This window comes from Ahaetulla prasina, chromosome 2, assembly GCF_028640845.1.
Source record: "Ahaetulla prasina isolate Xishuangbanna chromosome 2, ASM2864084v1, whole genome shotgun sequence".
Taxonomy (NCBI): Eukaryota; Metazoa; Chordata; class Lepidosauria; order Squamata; family Colubridae; genus Ahaetulla; species Ahaetulla prasina.
Window position 1 is genome coordinate 31,920,846 of NC_080540.1, and position 13,068 is coordinate 31,933,913.

At 41.3% G+C, this 13,068-nt stretch overlaps 1 protein-coding gene across 6 annotated transcripts in view; it reads right to left on the reverse strand.

The window, feature by feature from the left end:
- Nucleotides 1-13,068, reverse strand: part of FAM107A (family with sequence similarity 107 member A) — an 85,196-nt gene that overhangs the window by 25,375 nt on the left and 46,753 nt on the right. Inside the window, exon 1 of one of the 6 annotated variants that reach the window (XM_058167410.1) lies at nt 3,222-3,243. The exons of the other annotated variants lie outside the window; for them this stretch is intronic. The gene's annotated coding sequence lies outside the window, so the exon portion shown is untranslated. Of the gene's footprint in view, nt 1-3,221; nt 3,244-13,068 lie in introns of those variants that run through there. 6 annotated transcript variants of the gene reach the window in all.

Here is a 13,068-nt window from a genome sequence, read left to right on the forward strand (position 1 = left end):
TGCTGCTCATTTTCCTTAATGGTAGGCCTGATCCTATTTTTATACAAAATTGAGCCTCTGGTGGCTCAGCAGACTAAGCAGTCTGTTATTAACACAGCTGTTTGCAATTACTGCAAGTTCAAGTCCCACCAGGCCCAAGGTTGACTCAGCCTTCCATCCTTTATAAGGTAGGTAAAATGAGGACCCAGATTGTTGGGGGCAATAAAAGCTGACTTTGTATATAATATACAAATGGATGAAGACTATTGCTTAACACGATGTAAGCCGCCCTGAGTCTTCGGAGAAGGGTGGGATATAAATTCAAATTAAAAAAAAAATCCCTTTCTGCTGTCCTATTTACTATAATTGATTGTATGAGTTCTGCACCACATATTATGCATGTTTCCTTGCTCATCATTCATGTTCCAAAAGCAGGAAATAAATTACGAATCCTGTTACACCGGTATAATATTACATGTTCTGTTATATAAGGGAACAAATTTTTAATGCTCACAATTCACGTGAAGATAGATCTTTACAGAATACCAAAAATCTGCTAGTTAGAAAAATGGCTTTTTGCACTGCTTCAGACACAGAAGGAACACGAAGTTCTCAGCTTTTCCGCTTGAAAAGATCTCTAAATTTACATTTCAGAAAGAAATGTAGCTTGGTTTTAGGGCTTAGATATCCATTTCAAATTAAAAGAGTTTCTGCCAGAGGTCGGTTTCAGCAGGTTCTGACCAGTTCTGGAGAACCGGCAGTGGAAATTTTGAGTAGTTTGGAGAACCGCTAGTAAAAATTCTCACTGGCCCCGCCCCCATCTATTCTCCGCCTCCCGGGTCCCAGCTGATTGGGAGGAAATGGGGATTTTACAGTATCCTTTCCCTGCCATGCTCACCAAGCCACACCCACAGAACAGGTAATAAAAAATTTTGAAACCCACCACTGGTTTCTGTGTATTAAGGCTTCAGCTATGAAAACATCAGCTGTCCATGTCCTAAGAAATTAAACACGGCTACATTAAAGCTGTGAAATCTCTATGGATATGGCAGTTTGTGTGTCAAGATAAACATTTACAGCAGACACTGTATGCAGAACTTATGGCTGTCTGTCTATATCTTGCTGAACTACACACATCCCCTACAATTGGTCATGTTATATTGTATTATTATTTCATGCTTATATATACTGTGTGACAAAATAAATAAATAAATAAATAAATGTTGGTTAAGCAGCTGGGATCAGTAGTGCAGCGACTGTTAGGTCAATAGTTCCACACCTTTAATTTAGAGTGTCTGCCATCTACTTGATGGGTATCAGCTAGCATTTACTTATTTGTATTTCACCTTTATTGTTTTTAGAAAAAAACTCAAGGCAGCAAACATACCCAGCATTCCTCTTCTTATTTTCCATAGAAAAAAACCCACCCTTCCATGGCTAAGGCAGGACCTGAAGCCAGTGGTGAAATCCCAATTTTTTTACTACTGGTTCTGTGGCTTGGTGGACGTGGTGTGGCTTGGTGGGCATGGCAGGGGAAGGATATTGCAAAATCTCCATTCCCACCCCACTCCAGGGGAAGGATATTGCAAAATCTCTATTCCCACCCTACTCTGGGGCCAGCCAGAAGTGGTATTTGCCGGTTCTCCGAACTGCTCAAAATTTCTGCTACCGGTTCTTCCGAACCTGTCAGAACCTGCTGGGTTCCACCCCTGCCTGAAGCCCTTTTACAGTCTCTCACTTTCTAGCTTGGTGTCTTAACTACTAGGCCAAACTGGCTCTTTGACATCATCCCTCTACCCTGATGGTCAGTAGATCAATAGATTTTTCAGGATTTCTGGGAACCAGCCAACAAAAAATACATTAGAGCTTTATGGACGTTTTGATTCATCCATGTGTGTCCTTTGTGATTTCAGGCAAAACCATCAGAACTTGAATGTTACACAAGGGCTTTGGGGGAATATTGTCAGCAATGCAAATAGATAATCATTATATGCAAAGGCCAGAGTACATCAAAATCCTATTAAAATGCTATTAAAAGGTTGAAAAAGGACAGAATCTTGATGCTAAATTTCCTTGAGCGATTTCTTGAAAGGTTGACTGGATCACTGAAAGTTCACCGTGATTAAAGTATGTACTCCTTCAACAAGTTGAGCAAGTATTCAACAAATATTTACTCTTGAATTGAAGGTGGGGCATCACAGCCTTTTGCTGCTCTGCACCTGCTCTGTCTCAAAAGTTCATGCATCTCATCGTTCTCTTTAAAAACAAATTCTCAAGAGCCGTGGTGGTGCAGTGGTTAGAATGCAGTGTTGCAGGCTAACTCTGCCCACAGTCTGAAGCCCTGGGCTTGAGGTTGACTCAGTCTTCCATCCTTTCGAGATCTGTAAAATGAGGACCCTGATTATTGGGGGGCAATAAGCTGACTCTGTAAACTGCTTAGAGAGTGCTGTAAAGCTGTAAAGCTGTGGTCCCCAACCTTTGTGGCTTGGCAGCCCGACAGGAGGCGTTGAAGAGGGGAACTATGACTCCAATAGCTGGGTAAGCCCACATGGTAGAGAATGGTTCTAAAACTCATATGTAGAGAAAACCGGGTAAAAGGACAAATCTTATAGCCCTTTTCCCACACTCCCCTTCCCTTTGGAATGCTGAGATAATTAGAAAAAAAATTGACATTTGTATTAACATTCATTGAAGAGAAAGGGATTGCAAGTGAGTAAGCAGACACACAGTGGGGAAATATACATGAAAGGCAATGCAGCAGCTCCGGCTATTTGCCTAAGGTGCTTGCTGCCAGTCTCTTAGGAGGCCAACAAAGGCCTTTAGTGTGAAACTGTTTAGGGGCATGTCAGTTTCAGCCAGCAGCTTCCAAGCACCCCACTTCTAATTAATTGATTGCAGTGCTCAAGTTAACTTTTCTTAATCTGAGGTGGGAAAAAACAGCTCAGGAAAAGAACTCTTTGAGAGGAGGCAAAAAAAATAAAATAAAAAATAAAAAAAAAATAAAAAAATAAAAAGAAGGAGTGTGTGTGTATGCCAGGACAATAGTACAACAGACTGTAATTGTGGACATGAGAGAGGCTGCAAAGGTGGACATTATTTGCAAAGTTACTTCATTATAACTGCAAATATTCACTCTCTGAGGCAGTTGCTAACCAAGGACTACTTGTAATGCAACTTGTAAGTACTCTCTCCTGTGAACAATTTTAAAATCATGAAAAGCTAGCATGTATTGTCAACAGTACCTTTTGCCTGACATCTCTTGATCCAAGGTGCTTCCACTATAGATTGTGGAAATGCTGATGTAATATATCTTGATTTCATAAAAGTGTTCAATGCAGTATCCCATGACATTTGGATTGTCAAGCTACTTGGCTATGGTTGCGTAGCATGGCAAGGAAGTGGCTATATTGCTGGTTGAAAACTGTGCTCAGAAATATTCAACTGGAGGGAGATACAGAGAAGAACCTATTGATTTCAGTTCTGGACCTTGAACATTTCAACATTTGTGTTTATAACTTGGAGGAAGAGATGGAGGGAATGCTTATGAAATTTGCAAATGACATAAAATTTGGAGGGATAACTACCATAGTACTAGAAAACAGAAATAAAATTCAGAATCCTATTGATAAGTTAGGTTGTGGACTGAAACTAACGAAGAGTTTGATTTTATAGAAATTACTGCAAAGTTATTCCCTTGGGGAAAAAGAAGTGAAATATATAAGAATGGGAAGACTTGTGCTTGTGAAAATACGCAAGTATGGTGAGACCATGCTTGCACTTGTGAAAAGTCTCAGAATAGTAAATTACAAATTGAGTATGAGTCAGCAATGTGAGACAAACAGGCAAGAAGTAGTTCAGGGCCTATTCTCTTTCAGTTCAGAGAACATGGCACAGAGACATGGATTTAAGTTATAGGAAGTCAGATTCCAAATAAATGATAAAAAAATTCTTTCTGACAGGGAGCTGGTAGTCTCTCCTTAACTGGATGTGTTCAATTGGAGGCTGGGTATCTACCAGTTAGGATTATTTAATTTGGATTTCTCCATTGAGAAAAGCTTTGGACCTGAAGATTTAAATAGTGGCTCCCAGTTACAGGTAATCCTCAATTTATAACCAGTTGCTTAGTGACTGTTAGATGTTATGATGGACTCCTCAAAAGATACTTTTGACCAGGTTCCAAAGTTCGTGTGACTGCATTTTGGGACCTCAGCAACCATCCCACATTTACAGCTGTCTTCAAAATCCCATGCTTACATGACTGCAATTTACAACATCTTTGCTGAAAATTACTTCCGATTTTCAGAATCTGCGACTCATTTCCAGAAAAAAAATACCCATGGTGAACAATGGATTTGCTTAACAACCATGGCATTTGTTTAACAACCTCTGCAAAAAAACCCACCCAGGTCAGTCATTACCATCCAGTTAGAGCTGAAGAAGTTTCTTGAATGAGAAATGAAATGTTTTCAAAAGAAAAAAACACAAGAAAAGTCCAGTTGCCTCTGGAAAAGCACCTTTGGGACAACCATGACCTGGATGACTGAGAATCTCCATCGACTTTTAGATATGCACTTTGGGATGTAGGAATTTAGCACCCACCCACCTCCTAGAAGAATGAAATATTTTAGAAAATATTTAAAAAGGCAGAATATATTTCCCTGGATGAGAAATGGAGAAACATGTTTTAAAGACAAAGCAGCTTCCTGATTTCCCCTCACCTTTGTCAATGGGCCATTAAAGCCTCAGCCAAGCTCACTCATTTCCCCCCACCTTTGTCAATGGGTCAGAGGTAGAAACTCATTCTCCCCACCTTTGTCAATGGGCCATCATCATCTGCAACATAATAGGACCCATCTAGCAACAGAAACTCACCACATGTCAAGGCTCAGGCAAGCTTGAGGGACAACCTACAATGTTAGCTAAGACCCCTAGACCACCTGAGAGTTTGACAACCAATCAGGATACTCTTCCTGTGCCCCAGAAAGTTCAAAGCTCAGAAAAAGCATAAAGCCAGGGAGCACACAGGATCTCAGCCCCCTTTTCTGTTTAGGATCTCAAGCCATGTGATCCTGGCCACCATTAAACCATCTTTCCAAGCAGTCTCCATGTTTCCAGTGTCTTTGTCCCCACTTGGAACTGAACCCAGATGGATATTTCTTCCAACAGGGATGAACCCCCTTTACAATGGTGCAGGAGCTTGAATGGATTTCCAGAAAAAATTGCAGACTACAGGAACCATTTGTACTTCAGTTTGAGATGCAGACAACAGACTCATCCCTAACAGCCTGTGCCTGTCTTCAACAGTGAAGGGATCCAGGGTAGAAAACATCCTGCAGCCAAGAAGGCTCCACACCCATTTGCACTTCTCAGGTGACCCTGAGGACACAGATAAACCTCCAAATGGCTTCAATGACTCTCTAAAAGGATGCAAATGACCAGCTGTCTGCAAGGAGTATAAATCCTTCCATTCCCCACCATCCAGTCAGAGCTGAAGAAGCTTCTTGGATGAGAAGTGAAACATCTTCAAAAGAAAAAAACAACAAGAAGAAAGTCCAGTTGTCCTCCCAAAAAAGTACCTTTGGGCCACATCAGTCATGAGATGACCTGCTGTACAACAATCATGACTGATGATCATAATTGCCAGGCTCAATTACAGTCATACGTTGAGGAATACCTGTGTGTCTTCCCATCCTCATAATCTTCTGAAGGACTTGAAGATTTAGTCATACCATTCGCTCTACATACTCACTCTACATACTCACTTTACACACACCCACACTCCCCCACACCCGTTATGTTGAAGGAAAGAGTACATTCAAAACAGTTAGGATGCCTTCTGAAGTGTGAGGCATGAGCAAGAGAGTGAATGCAATGGCTTTGTGGAGGTGGCCAAAATTTATCCTCCTGAATTTGCATTACATAGATAGACTACTTGAGAGATAGATACATCATACATATTCCCTGAACCACTGCAGACTTTTATAGTGATAGCAATAGCACTTAGACTTATATATATCTTCATAGACTTATATTTATCTTTCGATCTTTTGCCCATTAAAGATCCCATCATTCTATAAATGTTTCAAGTCCCGCAAAAATTGTATTTTATTTCAGTGAGCAAATATAATACGTGCCTGGAAAAGTAGCATTTCTCGTATTTTCTACCTTTACTCATGCAGTTGCTACATCCGAGAAGCTGATATTATCATGGTCCATTAAACAAAGCTTATCATTTTGCTTGCCAAGTACAAATATCAAATTTACAAAAAAGGGTTGCCATATCAACTCAGTTTCTCCCTTGTAAGATCTCATTCCCCAGGCTGATCTTTGACAAACTCTTGTGTAACCCAAAGTTGAGTGGTGGTAGTGGGGGAAGGCTAATAAAAATATTTAAAAACAAAAATCCACACAAAACTAGTCCTTTTAAAAATGGACACCTATCTTCACGTTTAGGTTAGAAGGGATATAGTGAAAGAAACATGTTCTTTTTTAATCATTTGATTTGAAAAGATGGGGCATTAACAGAATAAAACAGTTCCTTATCTAATTCTGAACTAACACTAAAGTAGGCACTATGGAGATTGCTGAGGTGAAATGTGAAGGCGTTTGAGGAGGATCTCACTATTTTAAAAGTGTCCTAAAATTCAACCCAATTAACTGTTAAGGACGGCTGATTTATTCTTTTGATGTTGCAACAAGTTGATGTGGTGATCCCATTGTGTAGACTAATTGGCTTAAAAGCTTTATCGCCCCCACATTACAGATCTGATAGAAAGCACTAGAAATGTGGATGATTCAAACTTCTTTTGCTACCAATAGCTTTGAAAGAGAACTAGTTTCTCAGAATAGTCTATAGTTGGGGTGCTCAACTTTGGCACGGTTGGTATGGCTATCTGGAGAATTCTGGGAGTTGAAATCCACAGGTCTTAAAGTGGACATCCCTGGTTTATAGAATTACCGTATATACTCGAGTATAAGCCGAGTTTTTCAGCACGTTTTTTGTGCTGAAAAACGTCCCCTCGGCTTATACTCGAGTATATACGGCTTATACTCGAGTTTTTTTTTTCTTCTTTTTTTCACATTATACTGGATGGCGCAAACTTGGCGGGCTTTTGCATTAGCGCGGGGAAGCCCTGCCGGTGCAGTGAGAGGGCGGGGCGGGGGAGCCGCCAGCCTTCTCGGCTGAGGGAGGAAGGCTTTCCCTGACCGGTAGCTGCCTCATTTCCCTCCCTCGGCTTATACTCGAGTCCCCAGTTTACCCCAGTTTTTTTGGGTAAAATTGGGGACCTCGGCTTATACTCGGATCGGCTTATATTCGAGTATATACGGTAGCTTGAAAATATTGCAGTAAGGTCTATATTCAAGTTACTATCAGGGCTTTGAAAAAATATCAACTTAACTGAGAAGCAATATCCAACCACTATGGCATATTAATTGTCTACATATCTAATTTTATAGGCCCAGCCTAGATATTGTGGGGTTTAAGGACGCTTAGTGTTAATGGACATTTCCCTTGGTGTCCACCAGACTACCTGTTGTTCCCTGACTTCACTGCTGTTTGATATTTTTATGGCATTCAACAGCATGCTTAACTGGTTAGCTAAAGATACAATGACTTACAAAATTTATAAAATAATAAAATCCTCAACGTGATACAGATTATTCCTTCAAGTTATCACAGCAAGTTGGGAATAGAATAATATCTAAAAACAATCACCTGTATGGTGGAAAATCTCTATACGGGAACTGCATGGTCAAGTTATTTGAGAATAGCACCTTCAAGTACAAAACCGACTTAAGCACATACATGGGAGAGATTTTTAGGTTTAGATGAAGGACAAACTGCACGTCAAATGCTTTAGAAGAAACAATTGAGGCAGCAGGAGCAAAGAAAGAAGATAACAAATAAACATTGTTAGCAGTAGATAGTGAATATTATTTGGAAAGGGGAGAAACAATGTCTTGGATGCTCAGTCCACTCAAATTTACGGAACTTCGTGAGCTGCAAAATCACTTCTGGAAGAAATGGTACAATATCCATAATACAGCAAATTGTAACTGGCTAAATATTTTAAACTATATGTCTTACAGTTATAGGTTGGTTGAAAGAATTTCAGGCTTAGCCATAAACCATTTAGTTTATGACTAAACTTATATGATTCTTAAAGTTATCAGAGTTGATGAACCCCCTTCTTTTTCAACATGCCCATTTCCTCCAAAGTTATGCAAATTGAGGTCTCATAAGAATATTTTACTGGTTCACACAACAAGTGAAATATATGTAGAAATCATATAAACCCTTGTAAGCAATTTTAATGCAATTTTGCTCTAATTTTTAATCCATTGCACTGCTTCAAAAAACATGTGAATTATTCAGTCTTGTACATCCCTCTCTAAAGTCTTTTGTCCTCCTTAACTTTAGCAGAAGTGCACCCTTCCTCATTGCTGTATAGATACCTTGGGCCGCGGTGTGGCTCAGGCTGTAAGATAGCCTGTTATTAAACACAGCTGCCTGCAATTACTGCAGGCTCGAGTCCCACCAGGCCCAAGGTTGACTCAGCCTTCCATCCTTTATAAGGTAGGTAAAATGAGGACCCAGATTGTTGGGGGGGGCAATAAGTTGACTTTGTATATAAATATACAAATAGAATGAGACTATTGCCTTACACAGTGTAAGCTGCCCTGAGTCTTCGGAGAAGGGCGGGATATAAATGTAAATTAAAAAAAAATTAGTTGTTGCAATTTGAATGCTTCTCACATATAAACCATTTCTGTGAGATGATGGCTATGGTTGTACAGTACAGTATGCTTATCTGGAAGAGAGTGTGTGACGTTTTACTAGTTTTAACCTTCGTTTTGGGCATATTTTGGGATTAATTTATGCTTCAGGGTATTTCACAGATCCAGAAAACAGATTGCCAAAGTAACCAGATTATGTGAGTTAAGTAGAAAGGACAGATATGCATTTCACTAATTTTAATGCTGTTTTCTTGCCTATTTGCTAGGAAGCATTTGAAAGGGGTGGTTTGCAAAACATACTGGCATGAGTAAGGCAACTTTCTGATAAGTACAAAAGTAGCCACTTTCTTTGGAAAGTTCAGTGTGACTTCTTTGTAGGTTTCCCCCAGTTTTCTGCCCTTTTGTGTGCATAGAAATCCATTTCATGTCACAAGGAGTCCCACTGATATCTATCAAAAACAGTAAGCAGTAAGCTGAGAATTCCTTCCTTGAAACATTATAACACAAGCTAGGTCCACTAGAATTTACATTGCACTAATTGCAGTGTCACAGTAATGCAAGGTCTTTATTTTCCATCAGCTTGTAACACACCTGATGCTGAGTTTGGGCTGAGAGCAGTAGTGAAATCAAATTTTTTTTACTACTGATTCTGTACTTGGTGGGCATGGCAGGGGAAGGATATTACAAAATCTCCATTCCTACCCCACTCCAGGGGAAGGATACTGCAAAATCTCCATTCCCACCCTACTCTGGGGCCAGCCAGAGGTGGCATTTGCCGGTTCTCCAAACTATTCAAAATTTCCGCTACCGGTTCTCCGGAACCTGTCAGAACCTGCTGAATTTCACCCCGGCTGAGAGGGAATGATTGGACCAAGGTCACTCAGCTGATTTCCATGCTAAGAAAGGACTGCAAGCTGCATCTTCCCAATCCTACTCCACCATCACTCCACCACACTGATTCTCTAGGTTGAGGTGACATGAGCATGAATTGCTCCTCAACATGGAAAACTGAGAAGTCCCTTGGTGAGGGAGCTGGGTGGTTTCAAAATTTGATAGATGAAAACAAGCAAAGAAACAAAACTTCCAAACTTCTAATGCAGGAATTAGAAATTTCTAACTAGATTCATCTTAGGACACTTAAGTGAAAGAAGTCATAGTTAGTATAAATCTTATTATAAAATGCAGAGTATACATTTCATCAAACCCAAAAATATATATTTATCCTCAGGCAATAAAAAGAAGCACAGAGAAGGAAAAGGAAGGTTAACCCTGACAGAAGACTGTTGTGATGAATTTCTTCCAGGCTATTTAGGATTCCTCTTTCCTCCGCTGTTGAAAAATTGGAGAGAAAAATCTCTCTGGGTCTCTATGATCCATGGAACCTACAGAACATTTCTACTTATTCTCTGAATAACCAGTAACCTTTCCATCATTGTCTTTAGTATACCAAGATACATACTATAATATAAGGAGGGCAACTAGGAGACCCCAACTTTGATTCTGTACTATCTACTTTTAAAAAGAAATACATTATTTTAGGCCTGAAATATCTACCTTACATAAACCCTTGTCTCTCCCCACAGCCCTGACCACAAGAAAAAGCTCTAGTAGAAGAGAATATATGTAGTTCAGGGTTGAACTATGGAGTGCTTGGTGCTATCTGGGTTTGGTTTACAAAGTAACCAGAAGGTTTCTGGGTTTGATTGACCAATGATTCTGATTGACCATTGACCATTCTTGGTTATGTATTTAGAATATCCTGGCCAAAGATACCTGGTCCAATTCTTTCCTAAAACAGGGAACTCACTGCCTTTCCATATATTCTTCCACTTGAATTGAAAGTATTCTGTCCTCCAATTTTTCTACCTAAAATCATCTTGATGTGAGAAAGATGGGGGGCCCAATATCATTCCATCAACCTCTGACTGAATATAGAGTTAACTGTTCTGCCCTCCTTCGCCTCTGTCCGAGTGATGGCTTAATTAGCTGGCACTATCAGCTCTGGCAGCAAAATAGCGAGCGTATGCCAAGTGTCTGTTATCTCCCTTGATGGCGATGAGTCACCCAGGAACAAACTTCAGCTCTTAGTTAATCAGTTGATTTGCCTGCTACGAAGAGGCACAGCAGCTCGTGCTGCCTTTCTGTCCTGTGGGGTGTGGCTCCATGACTCACACTTCCTAGGCCTGCCCCACCCCTGCTTCTGTTGCTCCCTCCTCTCCTGCCTACGAAACCTAGGGTCCAGCCAGGCCTGATTGCCATCAACTGGGTCTGGAGACATGGCCTGGTGGGGGGAAAGAATCAGGGGATGGAGGCCTCGTTATCTCTTCCACCTGGCCTGCCTCTGGCTCTTGGAGCTGAGCCAGGGAAGCCGGTGCTCCCGAGGTAAGTCCTGACGGCCCTTCCCCCTCACTTTCCAAGTCACTTTCTGGCAGGAGGTCCGGCTCAGGGGGCGCAGACACAACACTAACTCTGAGCCTTCCTGGTTCTGGTCCAACATACTAATTCCTACCTTATTTTGGATGATTTGTGACAGTCACTGTCAGCCTAACTGTAGGATGGTTTTGAGCAGGGGGAGATTGTCCTAAAGGTGAAATGTGCTACCTTTAGCTCTTTGAAGAAGGAATAGGATCATGAATGGTTTTTCTTGCTTTGTAAAAGAAGAGCTACATCACAAAGCATTGTTCTTGGAAATCTAAATCTGCAGAGTTAAAAAAAAAGAGTAAGAAATCAAACATCAGCTCTTAGCAGTATTTTTAGCATGGAATTGTTCCTGTATCCTTGTTCATATACACAAAATCATGTGGTTTTTCCTTAATGAATGATTAGAGAATGGAACGTAGAGCAGAGGATATAGATTTAGATAAGAAAGTCTCTAGGTACAATCACTGACATCATCAAGTAAAAATAGGAAGTTTCCTGTCTGGAAGTAATTGTCAGTCAGACTACAGACTAAATACTCTAATTCAAAAGAAGGTTACTTTTATGTTGCTAAAATGGGACACTGTCAACATTTCAACAGAGTTTAGTTTATTTAACAACAGAAATAAGGTGGACATTTGAAAAGTGTTCATACCTGACCTTAGTAGAGAAGATATGGGTGGGACTAAGCTACCCTTAGCTAGATGGGAGTGGACTAGATGACCTTTATGATTCCTTCTATCCCTATGATTCTAGTTGGACGATCACACTCAACAAGTCTACATCAATGGCGAACCATGAGGTTAGAGGGAAGCCTTGGATGGATTTATGTAGAACTTGTGCTGTTTTACATATGGATATATGACTTGGGTGAAGGCTTGGTAGTTATGATTATCAAATGAAATGAAATGAAAAGAAGGACTACAGGTGACACGATAGCAGTGTTCCGATATCTCAGGGGCTGCCACAGAGAAGAGGGAGACAAGCTATTCTCCAAAGCACCTGAGGGTAGAATAAGAAGCAATGGGTGGAAACTAATTGTTGTGTCTTGCCCGCTCTCACCGCAGCCGGGGTCTGCTTATCTGCTTCCGAACGCTGAAGAATGTCCTCCCGGCCCCAGCCCTGGCTCCATGCCCAGACAGGCTGAGGAGGGGGCATCTCCCGGCCCCAGCCCTGGCTCCATGCCCAGGCAAACGGAGCAGCTAGACCCCTCCCCCTCCTCCACAGCATGTGAGCCTGAGGAAAGTTTATTTCCAACAGCTGCTGATTGGAGTGACCCTCCCATCAGAAGACTGGATAGGCGGAGGCAACAGAAGGGAGGGGCAGGCCTTAATGAGTGCTGAGTCATGGAGCCACACCCCATGGCCTATATAAAGGATCTGCTTTCTGGCAGTCTCTGAGTCAGGCAAAGTCGAACTTATCTTGCTGAAGTCACTTTTTGGTCTCCTGCCTGCTCTGAGGACTTTGCTAGGACTTTGGGCAGAGCTGCAGAGGCAAGCCTGATTCGGATTTCCCTGACCCGGCTGTCAGCGGAGGAGTGGGACACGACACTAATCAAGGAGAGAAGTAACTTAGAACTAAGGAGAAATTTCCTGACAGTGAGAACAATTAATCAGTGGAACAACTTGCCTCCAGAAGTTGTGAATGCTCCAACACTGGAAGTTTTTAAGAAGATGTTGGATAACCTTCTGTCTGAAGTGTTGTAGGGCTTCCTGCCTAAGCAGTGGGTTGGACTAGAAGACCTCCAAGGTCCCTTCCAACTCTGTTATTCTATTCTATTCTAAATCTGAACAACTCTTATCAAAGATTTGTTCTACATAGAATGCTTTAGGGTAGGGGTATCAAACTCAAGGCCCGTGGGCCAGATCTGGCACATCGGGTGCTTAGATCTGGCCTCCGGTGCTGCCATGGAAACAGTGAAGGCCTGGCCCA